Raw genomic sequence first — 15,536 nt, forward strand, 5'->3', positions numbered from 1 at the left:
CTGCTTTTTAAAATATCTTGCAGAGGTAAATAGCACAGAAGAGAGAGAGGAAAAAAAAAAAATAAAAAAGGAAATCAAAATCTTTAGATGATAGGTAACAGGAATAAATACGATTTTAACAGTGGTATCATAGGTGAAATTCAGTAGAAACTAAGGCTTCATCTGGTTAAGTCTCCAAAGCTTGAATTCTTGTAAACTGAGCCCTACCACTGAAGGCAGATCTCTGTTTCAAGGTGTAATCTTTCCATACTCAAGCATGAGTTTTTGCTTGCTTGATTTTTTTTTTTTTTTTTAAACCAATTAAGTAGTCCAGCTTTAGGAAGACCGAAGGGAGTCTAAGAAGTTTTTATTTTGAGGTAACATCAACTTGTTCATTTTTTTTCACATGGGATTTCTTTGTCCAGCAGGTGAGAATTATTTGTCTTCAAGACAGATTATTGTAAAAAATCACGAATAGAAGGGTGCCTTGGGCAGAGGACAAAAGCATTTCTTTGCTGGTGTTACTCTGTGCTGCACACCTGGAGAATTGCCTTCTACCTATGTTGTAGTAAATGGCACATTTTTATTATAAGGATACAAAATAAATTTGTCAGAAAAAAAAAAAAAAGCATGACTTTGAGTACAGCTGGCTTAGGTCCTGGTGTTTGGCTCACAACCTGCTTGCCTTACATTTTGCTGAAGGTAAGGGTGCGTTGTTGCTTTGTTGTTGTGTATCAGTTGTGACAGGTTGAATCTCCAGTTTTCAAGGGAATTTTCCCATCTGATTGCTATATGGTATGTTTATGCTGGAATTTTAGATGATGAAATGTGTACCCATGCACTTCTATTTGCATTATTATTGATATCTCTAATATGTCAGTCATGTCCGCTGTTTTTACTATTTGTAGCTCTTGGAAATAATGATAAAATTGGGCTTTCCTGTGCCCACCACCCAAATATCTCTTTGCTTGACGGCTTCAGTTTCCTGTTTAAGAGGTTTCTTGTTACTATTACAAGCTTTGTTATGCATACCACACTATCCAAAATTGTGCCAAAGATCTTGAATCTGGTAAATGTAGCACCAGTACAATTTCATAGTGTTTGAGTCAAAGTCCAGCCTGCTGAGGACTTGTCCTAAACCCTGTTTGTATTGTGTTGTGTACCACAGCTTCATACCTGGAGCAGGAGTAGGCAAGGAACTGAAGCCTCCTTATTATTTAACTGATCACACATGTGCATAATTCTCTAGCAAGGAAGACACAGTCACAGAACTTGTTTTTATTTTTGTTTCCAAAGAGATAATTTATTTGCTTAGACAAAGTCACCGATTGAAGATATTAGTATATAAATGTGCAAGTAAAATGAGTATCTACCTGTAAATATAGATAGTTGATTTGAAGTAGAGGCAAATCAATGAGATTCCATTCTTTTGTGTAATTGAATTTCAATTTAGCCCAATTCAGATCTTGTGAAGTTCATTAAAAAGACTTAACTGCATGCTAAATACAGGTTAGAGTAACGTTTTATACTATGTATACTGTCTTTTTCTGTCATACCACTGAGTTGTAAGAATGTACCCTTTTTTTAGACAAAGTAAGCCAATTCTTCAGTAAACTTTCTTTAAACATGGTTCTGAATATGAAATAGCAGGGAACCTGACAGTGTATTTTGTAGTCAAAAGATAAAGTGAACTAAAACCTACTAATGGTATTGTTAATTTTAATTCATTTTTTTTTTTTAATTGAATTAAATTTCAAAATATGCCATCGTGGTATGATAACAGCTCCTGGTGTACATTTTCTTCTCATATAATGCAATATTACACAATGATAATATTATATAATAAAGGAAAACATTGTTATTATTTTGTGTTAAAGTTGTATCCAGAAAACTCATTTGGGATTATATTACAGTAGTGCCCTGAGGCTCCGTTACTGTTGCAAGTCCCTGTAAGCACATATGAAGAGATTAAAAAGCTATCGTTCCAAACAGAGAAAGTACATTTGGGGCACAGAGAGAGAAAAGAGCAAAAATTTGCTTAATGTTACAATACAGGTCAATGCCAGAGCTGCACTTACGGCTTTCACGTGTTTGATTTCCACGGCTGTCACAAATGTAAATCTCCAAAGGGTGACCCTGGGTGCTGTCTCAAAGCCGTGTCCTCTGCACACTGCTGACTCTAGGTGTAGAGAGTAACTTCCCAAGCGCGTTTTTTTGCTGTAAAACTCTGGCTTTGGTATGTCTTTCCAGCAGTCTCACACATTGGAAGTGTTTCTGGTAATACCAGTCATATTTCTTCGGGCTTGTAATGCTGTAACTTTTCATTCTGGGCTTAACTTGCCTTGCGTTACCTCAGTGCACAGACCTATACGTACAAACACTACAGAAACATACCAGTTTTGAAAGCTTTCTCTGGTGTCATGAATTCAATCATATTGATTAGGAACGACCCTGCCTGCAGGTATTAAAACGGCGTGTGGCTCACAAGAAGCTCAGGATTGGGTTTTGTGTCATAGCTGCATCATGCGAGTGGCAGTGGGCTGGTGCAGGCACTGCCAGGAAATCCGAGGCCCTTGATGTGGCAGCAGGCAGCCAGCAGTGCTTCGCAGCCTACCCCAGGCCACTGTGGAGGCTTTCGCTGTCTCTGATCCATGAGTTATAACCGGAGTTCCTCCTCTCCCTTCAGCCTTCCAAGTAGTGTGGTATATGTCTTGTGGTTCTTATCTGCTTGAAAGCATGAGTGCAGAGCTTATCAGATCTGGAATGCTAGCCTCCTTCCTTGTATGTGAAAGGAGAAATACATATTTAGGTATTTCTTTCATCTGCGGAGTGAATTAGACATTTTTGCTATTTTCAAGTATGATTTTAGTGGCATGTATAACAATGCATTGAAATTAGTTGTTGGACACGTATGGTGCTTTTATTTTTTTATTCCTTTTTTAATTGTAACTTGATGCCAAGCTACGAAACGATAGAGCCAACAGGCCTTGATTTTGTATTCTGTGCTCAGGCCCTGTAGTGATTGCATGCTTTATAGATACGCAGGCACACAGCAGAGAAATCTTCACGAGCTGCCTGTTGAAGACAGTGCACACTTTGCAAATGCGCGTGCCTTTACAGAAGAGCCTATAAGGAGTGCTTGCAGCTAGTTATATAATAGGATGCTGCAAGATCACGTGCCACTACCGGGTAATGCCCTCCTGGGAGAGACAGTGCAACGACTGTCTTGTGAACCACGCTGTGGGGTTTGGCAAAAGTGGCGGTGGGGTTCCTTTTTTTAAGAGGTAGTTTACAGAAGCACCATCTATTGTATGCGTATGTTGACACGCTTTTTGTAGGCAGATGTGAGGTTGCTCTAAACTGGAAGTCATGTAGTTTACGTAAGTGCTAACCATAGCTAAACTGGATTAGAGTGGGTTTGTGGCCAGTCGTCTCCCAGTGTGGGCAGTGAGCTCACATCTCCCTGCAGAGCTCTGTGGAGTTGCATCCTATTTTAGGCATTCCTTTGAGTCTCGTTTCTGTAATAACAACATCATGGCTTCTGATACACGGAATAGTAGAGTATCGCTGTTATGGAAGGAAGAAGTAGTAGTTCCTTTTTATGAATAAGGGAATACGAAGTACAGAGAAACTCCTCTGCTGAAGGTTGTGCAGAAAATCTGTGGCAAAGAAGTGGCTGAGTCCAGAGGTCTGGAGATGAGTGTTTACCTCGTGTGCACCACGTTCTTCTTACCTCGCTATGATGCAACAAGTTTTAAAGTGACCAGTGGTGTAACAGGTGGTGTGCTCTGATTCCTCTTTTGATAGATCATTTGGCTGTGATCTCTGTTGCAGGGTGCAAAAATTGAAATGAGGATCATTGCAGACTATTATAAAATGAGAAGTAGTAGGTATACAGCCCCCTTTTCACTTTTTCCCATTGAAGAGAAATAACCAAAAAAAAAAAAAAAAAAAGGAATTCCCTTGTCTTCTGTAGAAAGTGGTTAATTACTGTGTTTACTTTCTTGTTTCAAAATGGTTGTGTATGAAGAATTTTCTGTGTGCCAGTAAACCATTCTTCAAGGAATCATCTTGAAACTGTGCCCTTTACCTCAATTAAGTGAAATTTTTTAGAAATCGAACTCAAAGGATCTCATCATAATCAACCTTCTGCCCATTCATTTCTATGATTGTGGCTTGCAGGTCATTAATGTTGTTTTAATTGTGGAATTTTGCACATTCAGGGTGTGAAATTGAGATGTGATTCAGGCCCTAAATGTATAACTTCATTTCCGTATTATTCCTTCTTCTCATTTCCCATCATACTATAATTCTGAAAATAGTTTTTTAACTTGTTGAACGGTACGTATTTTAGTCCTAGCAGCCCACAATGATAGGCCACATTCTCAAATGATATAACATGATGCCATGCTTTTTACTAAATAACTGCTTCCATTTTTTACTTGCCGGCTTCGTTCACTTTTGACTGTGCACAGAAAATACAGACTACCTGTAGAAGCTGTATCTTAGAAGAATCAGAAAATTTTAATGAAAGATTTTATAGAATGAACATTTTTTCCTGCTGTTCAAAGGTGGTAAAATCTTTTATTGTGCAAACTGAAATCTCTTGGAATTATTCGAGCTGACTGTTTAGGAGGATAGAAGACTATTTTATAAATGGCTGCATAAATAAATAAATTCTGCTATTTATGGAATTTTCTTTGGTTCATAACAGTTAGAGCACCCAAGATCCTCTGGTCACCTACTGATGTTCCTAAACTGTTTTATGTCTAGGGTTCTCTTGATCTCAATATGCATTTGCAAGACAAGCAAAAGGTGCCTGAAATCATGGCATAGGCTGTTCTTACAGCTTTGTTTTTCTCCTTTCATAGTGGGACTAGGAGATAAGGATGATAAGGATGCCAGAAACTTTCCAAACAAGCATCTAAAATAGCTGTGGAAATTGCAGGTACTGAGGATGTTTTGAGAGCATTCTGACTGCAAAATAGCTGAGGAAAGTTTCTGGTGAGACTTGTACCAATTGAATCAGCAGAATATTTTAAAGAAAACTTTATTCTTGTATATATTTCTGCAACAACTCTTTACTTGTGTAGTTGCTTGGAGCTCAGCTTCAGACATCAAAAGTGAATATAAAAGTGGTTTAAGCTAATAGAACAAGAGCTAGGCTTCCGAATGGGGTAGGTCTTTCTTCTCAGCGTCAGTGGGAGCTGGCCTCCCAGACACCTTTAAAAGCATGGTGTGAGTCTTTTATTGATTGCAGGGACAGGTGCAAAAATCTACATGGCACAGCTGCTGACCTGTATAATAGGCATTGGTTTATCTTACTTATAGCATACATTTATATTTAATTATACACGTTGTGTAGAATATAACTGATAGAAATTTTATGGTGTTAATGTTTGGTGGACAGAGAGCTTTTTGTATGAAAAAGGAAAGAGTTATTTACTAAGTTAAAAACAAAAAAAGCACAAAACTAGAAATCTGAAATAAGAACTAAATGATACAAGGTTCATTCATAGAGTATAGAACTGCAGATATTTTAAAAAAAAAAAAAAAAAAAGAAGTGTATTTCATCTAATTAGGTCATGAGGCTTTGTGTGTGAATGTCTGTTTTAGCTATATTGTCTGTCTTTTGAGCCAGGAACTGTGCAAGGTAAAGCGAGTCAAGGTGTAGTAAAAAACAGGTGTCATTTTCCTCCCTATAAACCTTAAGTATCTCATACTTGAATTTTCACTGTAAGTAACTGTTTTCAATCAATCAGTGTTTCCATAATTTTCCTTACATTCTGGTTGTGCTGGCAGAATACTCTTTTTACTGAACTCTTACTTGATTTCTTTTGAATGCGCTGTATAAAATGCACTATTTTATTACATTTACCAAGGAAATGTGGTTGAAAGAAAAGTCATTTTTGATAGTTCTGTATGATTTACTAAATACAACAGTCCAGCTCAGATGAGTCTATTTTGAGAAGAATGCTGTTTGGGGTTGGGTTTGTGTTTTCCCATCCTGACCAGCTGCATATTGGCTAAGTCCACAGCTGATTCCCAGTTCCTAGGTGTTATCTGAGCAAAAAGCCCTAATTTACTCACAATCATCAGGCATGGTTAGCCCTGTGCTGTCTGTTGTATTCACATTGTTGCTTTAAGAATCAAGGCTTCACATACATAATATTCTGCATTTTTTTTTTTTTCCTTAAACCAAGCTGAAGTTCTTCCTGATAGATTAACAGAACGCTAAAGCTAAATTTTAAATTTTGTATATTTAACCTTTCCCCCTAATTGCTTGCCCAGAATAAAGGTTTGGTGCTTTGTTCCTAAATTCTCTACATGAGGTGGTGTGCATTAAAGTGTATTTATACTCTTTCAGATTAATTAACTGTGACCTTATGAACCACTGTCCTTGTTTAATTGGTGGCTCCAAAGCACACTAATGGCATAAATCAGCTGATAATGAGATTCAGGCTTGCTTTTAAAATATATAATAACACAGCATTGATACAGCAAATGAGATTTGTTGACTTTCTGTTGGTATTACAGGAGAGAAGACACAATTAAATGTGTACTTTTGGGATGGGGGAGGGCTTGGTTGGAATGAATAATATGCACTTCAGGGTGGGTGTATTAAATAAGGAGGATATTCTACATCAAGATAAGTTTGGTATTCTCTCCTTGTCTCTAGGCAATGCACAGTACTGGCTGGTGCACTTTAGGATACAGAAATGTTGTGGGAAGGTGTTTCTTAAAGATTACTGGAGGCTAACAAAAACGATGATTTCATCTTAAATATAGTTACATGTTTTTAAACTAAGCTTACACCCACTGTTTTATGAACTGCAAATTAATCAGATAGCTCCTGGAGAACAAAAAGGTTTTGACCTAAACTAGTTGCCCAGGCTCCATTACTATTTTCAGTTTAATGTTACCCATATCCATCCTCACATTTTGGAAGGAAAACAAGGGCTCTGCAACAAAGTTTCTTTGTTTTCCTAAGAACTAAAAATGTGCTGTATGTAGACCAAACAATAAAAATAAACTACTGAACTACCTTCTAATGCATGGGGGTTCTGGAGAGAGGAAACCATGGATATTTAGAGGCATAAAGTGAGTCATTGTGCTAGTTAAAGAATTTTATAAGGCAAGCTCTGTGGGTTTGAGTTGCATCTGTTACCTTTCCAGCTAGAACTGAGGGGTATGCAGGAAAAAGAATGTTGGATTTAATCATGCCTTATAGTGAACACATTGTACTTAGACTAAGCTTCTAACCAGGATCTAGACCATAGGAGAACAAAATTGTCAGTCTGTCTTTTTGTATGAATTTTGCCTCAGAGGGGTTCCAGTTAAACATACCCAAACAGTAACAATTTAAACCACTTGAGCTGCAAAATGCTGCTAACAAAATACTTTTTAAAAGTAATGAATGTTCTGTAACATGTAAAACAACAACAAAAAACACCAACCAACCAAAAAAAAAAGCCTCAAAGCTATTTTCTTTATTAAAAGATAACCATGCTTGCATTTATGACAGTTTGTAGAAGCTGTAATGGACTGGTTGCTATGGTGTGAGATGTAGAACAATGAAATAATTGTTTCTCTTGGTATTGGCTTCCTGGAAACAAATTCTGTGTAAATTACTTGGCTGAAATAGTGACAACAGTCTTGTGTACTGCTTTATTTAGTTCATAGTTAAAAATCACAACTATTCAATAGTAATAAAAAAGTAAAATTTATCAGTTCTCTGCTTTCTTTTAACTTCTTTTTTCCTTTTAATTTTTCAGGTCAGTTTCATGAATTCAAAAGCAACTTACCAGTGATTTCTGGGAGCTGGGGCTGATTTTTTTGCGTATTTGTAAGTATTTATTGATTAATTTTCCTATTTTGTGTGTCTTTATAATACTGTTTTCATGCAAAGGATGGAAACTATTTTAAAATGCCATCGTAATATCAGAAATTTAGATTCTTCATTCATTAATAACATACCCAGCTACTTACAAACTTTTTGTAGTTTTTTGCTACCAACTTAATTCAGCTGTTCGCAGGGGCTTACAGATACTTAAATTAACAGTGCATATTCCTGTTTGTCTTTTTTTTTTTTTTTATGATGATAATGAGAGAACAGTGTTGCTTACAGCAACACATTAGTTATGACTGTTGCTAACAGTGTCAGTGCATCTTCCTGTTGTGATTAAAATTGTTTCTGGTCGTGAATTGGGGCAGTGATTCAAGACTGACAGGACTTTTAGAGGAAATATTACATGGGTTAATGGAGGAAATGCTAGGACAACCAGTATCTGTGGAACTGGGAATGTATTTGTATTTACCCTGGAGAAAGCTGACCTTTATGACTGCAGCAAAATGACTGAGAGTGTAGTCATTTAGGCCATGGCCCAAGAATATGTTTCAGCATATGCCCAAGTTCAAACAGAACAAATGGGACTAGGCCTCTACATAAATGCTTTGAGAAAGGGAAGGTTAGAGGAGAGGATGTGGGAGTAAGACACTTATTTACACAACGAATAGAAAGCTTTCAGAATTGCTGTTTTGGATAGTCTTCAGCTTCAGTCAAGTATAATAAGGAAAATCTAATGGGACTTAGACTTGGCATGATATAAATTATTGCAATACCTCTTGTATGATGTAGTATAAATGAAACCAATCTATGCAGCCTGTTCTCTTAAGTCACAAATATAGTTTATGAATAAATATTTATTCAATCATTTGTGGAAAAAGATGTTCACAGAACTACATTCATCAGGGAAAAATATGGCTGTTTCTCCTCTCAATATGGAAATGCATTCAATTTGTACTAACCCTTCCTCTTTACAAATGTTCATTTTCATACATGCTTTTGCTATTATATTTGCAGTTTCCTTCACTTACAGGTCAGAAGACATCTGCATCTTTTTAATGAATGTTGTCAGTCGTATTTAAAGAAAATATTGTTATCAAATAAAATGAACAAATTTTAAAAAAGTATTGCCTTTGAAAAGCTATTTTGAGATGGCAGTGTAAGGTTATGGGGTGATTACTGAATCGATAGTGAGGCGTTTGCTGTAACTTTTCCACGCTTTGCCACTTCATGTTTTCTTCAAGTTATCACTTCAGTTTTCTGTGCCTCATTTTTTCTCATCTATAAATAGAAGCAGTAATATATCAGTCAATACAAATAATACCTATTTATACCTCAGTATTGAGTGTGCTTTCTTGTCAAAGCAGTGGAATAAATACTATTGTAGATTCACAGTGAATGTCGTTGTGTGTACCAAGCTAATTGGATGAGAAGTTGTAAGTATTGTTTAATACATGTGGTAGAATAAACTTATGAAGTGCTTTAGTAATTGTATTATAGAAACCAGAATATCCCAAGTTGTAAGGGACCCACAAAGATCATCAAGTCCAACTCCTGGCTTCACACAATCACCCAAAAATCAGATCACACGTCTGAGAGCTTTTGTCCAATCTCTTCTTGAGCTCTGGCAGGCTCAGTGCTGTGACCACTTCCCTGGGCAGCTCCCAGCTCCATGCTGTTCCCTTGGGTCCTGTCGCTGTCCCCAGAGAGCAGAGCTCAGCGCCTGCCCCTCCGCTCCCCTTGTGAGGAAGCTGCAGGCCGCCGTGAGGCCTCCCCTCAGTCTGCTCTGCTATGGGCTAAGCAATCTGAGTGACCTCAGCTGCTCCTCATATGTCTTCCACTCTAAACCCTTCACCATCTTTGATCCACCATCCAAAGGAGGATTTCACCCTCCTTTGGACACACACTAATAGTTTTCTATGGACTTGTGATCTGAGTCTTGCCTGTCTTGGTTAACAGTGGCAATGTTCTCTGGTGAGAACAGGACAAAAATTGACATAAAATATACTTTGAAAACAATGTTCATGTTTAGGTTAACCAAATATGTAGTTAAACTATGATGCAAAATATGGACTACTTTGTTATCACACAACTGTACGCTGGCTTTTGCAGAAAAAAGTTAATACAGTTAAGGCACCTTATATATCGTGACCATTAGAGCTGGAACACAGTTCAGCAGTCTTACCAGAGAGGACAAGTAAATGACTGTACAAAATGACTATGAAATGAACTACAGTCTAGTCTTTTATAGGTATTCTCTGCAAATTAGAACAGAATCATATTAACAGGAGTATATGGAGAAGCTAATACTAGAGCTGACTGATCGTGTTCTTTGATTAAAGGATTTATTTTGGTATTTAGCACTGTATATCTGGGAACATACACATCCTACATTCACATAAGTTGAAAATAAAATGTAGGATGTACAAATAAGTGATACAGCCCAGTGTCTCCTCACATAATGAAAACAGGATTGAAGTATACATTCTACATTAATACAGGTTTAGATCTTCTTAAATCGTGTATATTGTACCTCTCCAAAGTGGAAAATATTCTTTACGTAATATACATCAGTTCAGCAGATACAGACTTGTAGTATTCAGCAACAGGAGTAAGTATAGTGTCATAAATTTTCACTGTGCTCTGTAGACTACTAGGGCATGCTGTTGTTTCAAGTTTCTTTCAATTTAAAGGCTTGATTTCTGCAAATACTTATTCATGTGAGGTGACTCTGGAAGCTGAGGAGAACAGGATCAGAACTTGAGGACGAACAAAAAGGCCCTAAGGAGATGATAAGATGGGAGCCTTGGGGGTTGGTGTGGAAGACAAAAGGTTTGCATATATAAAGAGTTTTGAGAAGATTCAATTTAAAGCAGCACTTTAAAAATGCTAATGAGAAGTGTATACCATTTTCAGTGTTACACTACAGCACTTGGGTGTGTTTTTGTAGTGTATTTATTTGATCTATACTCCAAAGGGAAGGAGAGTAAGTTGACACTAGGAAGATTGATTTTCGAAACTTCGTATTTTTTATAAAGGAATACAGCAAGATCAGCAAAATAGTACTATAGGTCTATACCAAAGCTATTTCAACCAGGGGCTATAATAACTTTTTCCTCAAATTTTTGAAAGTTTTGTCATAAATGCATTCTGCTGTAACATGTAATTACTTGGATCATCCAGTTCAGACAACTTTTTTTGTTGTCATATTTGGCTACTTTTGTTCAGGAGAAAACAGGATTGATGATTCATACAAAAGTAAATTTCATGGAAAATGTGACATTTGTGCTTTTGTGTTATGCCCACAGAGTAATTGTGCTAACTGAAGGTTACTTTTTTCAAGAATGTGGGTTTAATTTATTTAACTGTCCTTCTGAAGTAGGTTTGTCCAGTAGTAAACTGCAATGGTTATTTAAAGTTACAGAAGGTAAAATAAATATCCTCTAATAACTGCATGTAAAATGAATTCTACTTGTAGATCAGCAGTTGTACATGTATATACCTCTTTATTAGCAGTTCAGGTTGTGTGCAAATATTTTATTGTGACTTGTATGTAAAGTGAAAACAGTGACAAAGGGGGGAAAAACTCTGAAATGAATGGTGGTAAAGCCCATAAAACTTCAGTGTCTTGCTAGAACTGCTCTTCATTGAAAAGCCTGTGTTGAAAATATGGTGATAATAATATCATTGGATTTGAAACTAAAATCAAATCACTTTAAAAACAAACAGCAGAATTTTTTGGAAAGGTTTAACAACAAAAATAGAAATGCTTAAGGGGCATGCACAAGCACACACATCATAACACAAAAAAGCTGGTAGTGTAAGTAGGTAAACAATCTTTTCAAGCACTTCATCTGATAGCACGTGGTCAGAAGGTACATTTTGATTCAAACTCAGTATTTAACGTTTTTCCTCAATTTTATTTTAAAGGCAATTTTTATGGTTGGTTTACTTGGAATGGTTCTATTTAAAACTTAGGGACTGTGTTCAGTTACAGCGTGGAGCATCTGATCAAATAGACTCGTGCTTGGTTTTTGTAACAGTTTAGATAAGGATAAAAATGATAATAAAAAAAAAAGCCTACTAATTTGTGACTATTTACATGATAAAGTGAAAGAAGGCATAGCTTATTTGGGGCAAGTGAAGGCGTGTGGCTTTGGCACTATTTAGCTTTACAGGTTTAATTGGTAATATCTGATGTTGTTCTGAAGTCCAGTTTATTTGGGAGAATACCGTGTCTATACTTGCTAGCTGAACAATATGGTGGACTCAATTTTTCTCTTCTTAATATCTAGTTGTTCATTTTGGTCAAGGAGGTGTGTATCAGAGCATCACCTCTTTATGGACAGAACTCATTCAAAATTCCTATTAAGGAAACAAAGTGGTGCCTTGCTGGAAGCTCTCTTTGCTGCAACGTCCAGAGGTGCTCTGTCTCGGTGTGCTGGTGGAGGTACCAGAGATCTTTTTCCTCTTCTGTCTGCTTTCCAGCTAACGTTTGTGACGTAACAATGTAAAATGATGTGGTCATACCATGAAGTAGCCTCTCAGCAATTTGAAGCTTTGTTTTCCTGGGATTATTTTACAAATGGCGAATATAAAATCTGATATAGTGGGAAACTATCTTACTGATTTTATGCAATGCCTACAGTACAGCAGCACACAAATTTTCTAATATACAAAGTTCCAGTATATAACATAAGGTATAAATAAATACAAAAGCAAGACAACTGCACTGAAGATTTTTCTAGTCTGAAAAAGCTTCTGTATAAAATACACATATTGTAGACATTTTAAAGAGATAGTCAGTTGTGTAGAAACAAAATGGAAAGGAGAAGGACACTTCTTTACACTTGAGTAATGCTGTCCGCCTGGATGCCCAAGCACATTTGCCAGTGTGGGTCAAATGGGAGCATACTTGCATCCTTCCAATGCTATGTAGTTTCACCTGAAGAGCAGAAGGTGTAAGAAAAAAGGACTGAACGAGAGAGGTGACTGGAATAAACTTCTCACTTTTTGTGAGAACAGGACAGAAGTCCAAGCAAAACTACCACACATTTTATTTTGTTTTCAGTTTCTAAGACTCTCATGCCCCTCCCACCTTTGCTTCTAGATGGGATGTCTCATGGACTCCCTGTATGTGTTTTTCCAAAGCTGTGTGGTTGTGGTAGGTCATCCAGGGACTTCTCTTAGAGGAAGGAGTGCCTGATACATGGCAGCACGTTCCTATCTGAGTTCCCATTTACCTTCTAAGTGCAGCAGATGTTATTTTGGCTGTTGCTTTATTGACTGGACAGACTGTTTCTTTGTAGTAAGTAAAAAAAAAATAAATAATAATGAATAGGTATACAGTATGCTCATGTTGTGGGAGCAATATGCATTGTATTCATTTTAGCCAGATTTTCTTATAATAAGCAAATAGCATACCCGGACTACTATTTTGATTTTTAACATAGAACAGAAACTTTGTTCAGTTTCTTACAAATAATGGAATGCATGCCACAAGAGAAAACATACAACATAACAATTTGCATTCACATAAATCCAAAGGGTTTATCGTGCTGTCATGCTTATCAGAGCCTTTAGAACTGCTAAAATAAGGACACTACTGAGGGGGCGAGAGCCATCCAACCAGCTTTTGACGTACTGCACAGGGATGTGTGGTCTTTGCCTACTTTTTGATTAAGTTTAACCATTTAAAGAAGCTGCTGCTGGAAATGCAGCATTGCCATGCTTTGAATGTGAGGATCTCCTTGTTCCATTGCTGCTCCATACGTGTGCTGCATGAGATACATCTGCTGTCTAAAAAAACCTTTGCAAAATCACTAAGCAAAAAAATGGAAATCCTCATCTAAACACTTCTATTTTTGCAAGAATGTAATATGCCATTCAAGTTGCATGCAATCTTGAGCGAGAGGAATCTGTTAGGAAATATTTGTGCTAACAAGCTGAAATAAGAACACAGAAGCTAAGTATTTGTACAAGTCCATACCTGGACAGAGTCCTAGAGGTTTTCTGCAAGTGATTGGCGTTTACAGAATATTATTGGAAGAAATGATAGTTTGTCAGAAAACCAAAGCCTTAGGTCACTTAGCAGTTAGATCTTAGAAAACCTGTAAAGAAAACTTTGTTCCAGCCACACTGAGTGGTAAATTATACAGGGTATTTCTTATTCTTCGTAAATGACACAAAGGATTTCTTATTCTGTGGTGTGGATGGGGAATACTAACAGTTGATGTGAGCATTAACTTTTTGAATCACATTACTTAAAAGGGTAGGGGTTATAAAGTGCCCACAGACAGCTTCATTTTCTCGATGTCTTCCTAATGCACACATACCAATGGCTGTTTGATTCATTTATTGACATAAAACAGAATTGCTTAGAACTAACCACTCATTCATCATAATCACAGTTACAGGAGGGTGTGGGGTAAGAGGTTAACTGCTTGCTAGATATACCAAAACCTGACTTGATAGAAATCTGATAATGGGCTGTTGAAGGTAAAATGTAAGTGTTAATAGCTAAATAATAAAAAAAGAAAAAGATATAGACTATATTGTAAAACACTCACATTTCTAAAGTTAATTAAAAAGAGCTGATCAAAGTGAAACCCCTTTAAAAATGTTACTTTAAGATATTAAAGATAAGATAGAGCACAAAGGTCAATTTTAAAAATCAGTGCGTTTTTTTAAATTCATTTTCCACGAAATGGGTAGGCTTCTTGACAGCACTTTAATTAATAATGAAAATATAAATAATGTGAAAAACTTCATTTTTACCTTAGTAGTAAATCTCTGTTCATGCACAGAGATGATGAACTAATATTTGGGGTATCTAAATTAACAAGGCATTTGACAAAATCAATTTGAACTAACTGGGGACAGCTTGCTGTTCTTAATATGTCTGATGGATTCGGTACTCTGCATCATAAAATATTCAAAGACTACACTTAATTGTGTAAATACCATATTATCTTTATGGGTTTATTAGAGATTACAGTATAATCTTGGCTCTGAAAGTTAGTCTGAAGGATGCTCCCTGAAGGAGCCAAGAAGCCCCAGGGAGTAATTAATCCAATTCCCCAGTGCTAAAACAAAGCAGGTTATGTGGTGGTTTTATTTTTTTTGAAGTTTCACCTCTCCTGCCTTCACTGATGAAACAGTTCACAAAATCTAAGACTTCATTCAAAGTTCTTATTTTTGTATTAAAATAAAAGCGTGATCTAGAAAAGGAAATGACTTCTGTCTGGAAATTGGCAGGAATTAAGGTCTGACTGAAACACGTGGTCCTGTAGAAAGACCTGAAGTACTGTAGGGCACCAGAAGGAAAATAGATGCCTAGCTAGTAAACTGGCCATGTAATTGGAATTCTTACTGCTTTACTATCTATTTTCTCTGAAATGCTTTAGTATTCAATTCTTTTCTGTTTGAGAACTGCCTGGTCTCAAACAGAAGTGGGAGGGCACTTCTTTACTGTGAGGGAGACAGCACTGCAACATATTGCCCAGAGAGACTGTGGAGTCTCCTTCTCAAAACCCATCTGGATGCCCTGCTCGGCAGCAGGGTTGGACTAGATACTCTTCAGAGGTCCCTTCCAAACTTGGCCATTCTGTGATTCTGTGATTCTGTGGTCAGTGACTGAACCCATCATTTATTTCCCTAGTAGCACCGAACTACAGTTAGATTTGCTGAAGTGATCAGAGTAAAGTGCAGG

General features: G+C 36.9%; 1 protein-coding gene across 15 annotated transcripts in view; it reads left to right on the forward strand.

Moving 5' to 3' along the window:
• SOX6 (SRY-box transcription factor 6) overlaps positions 1-15,536 on the forward strand; it is a 380,820-nt gene that overhangs the window by 48,316 nt on the left and 316,968 nt on the right. For all 15 annotated transcript variants that reach the window (XM_068685194.1, XM_068685208.1, XM_068685193.1 and 12 more), the window contains one exon: positions 7,755-7,825. The gene's annotated coding sequence lies outside the window, so the exon portion shown is untranslated. The remainder of the gene's footprint in view (positions 1-7,754; positions 7,826-15,536) is intronic.

This window comes from Anas acuta, chromosome 5, assembly GCF_963932015.1.
Source record: "Anas acuta chromosome 5, bAnaAcu1.1, whole genome shotgun sequence".
In the NCBI taxonomy this organism is placed as follows: Eukaryota; Metazoa; Chordata; class Aves; order Anseriformes; family Anatidae; genus Anas; species Anas acuta.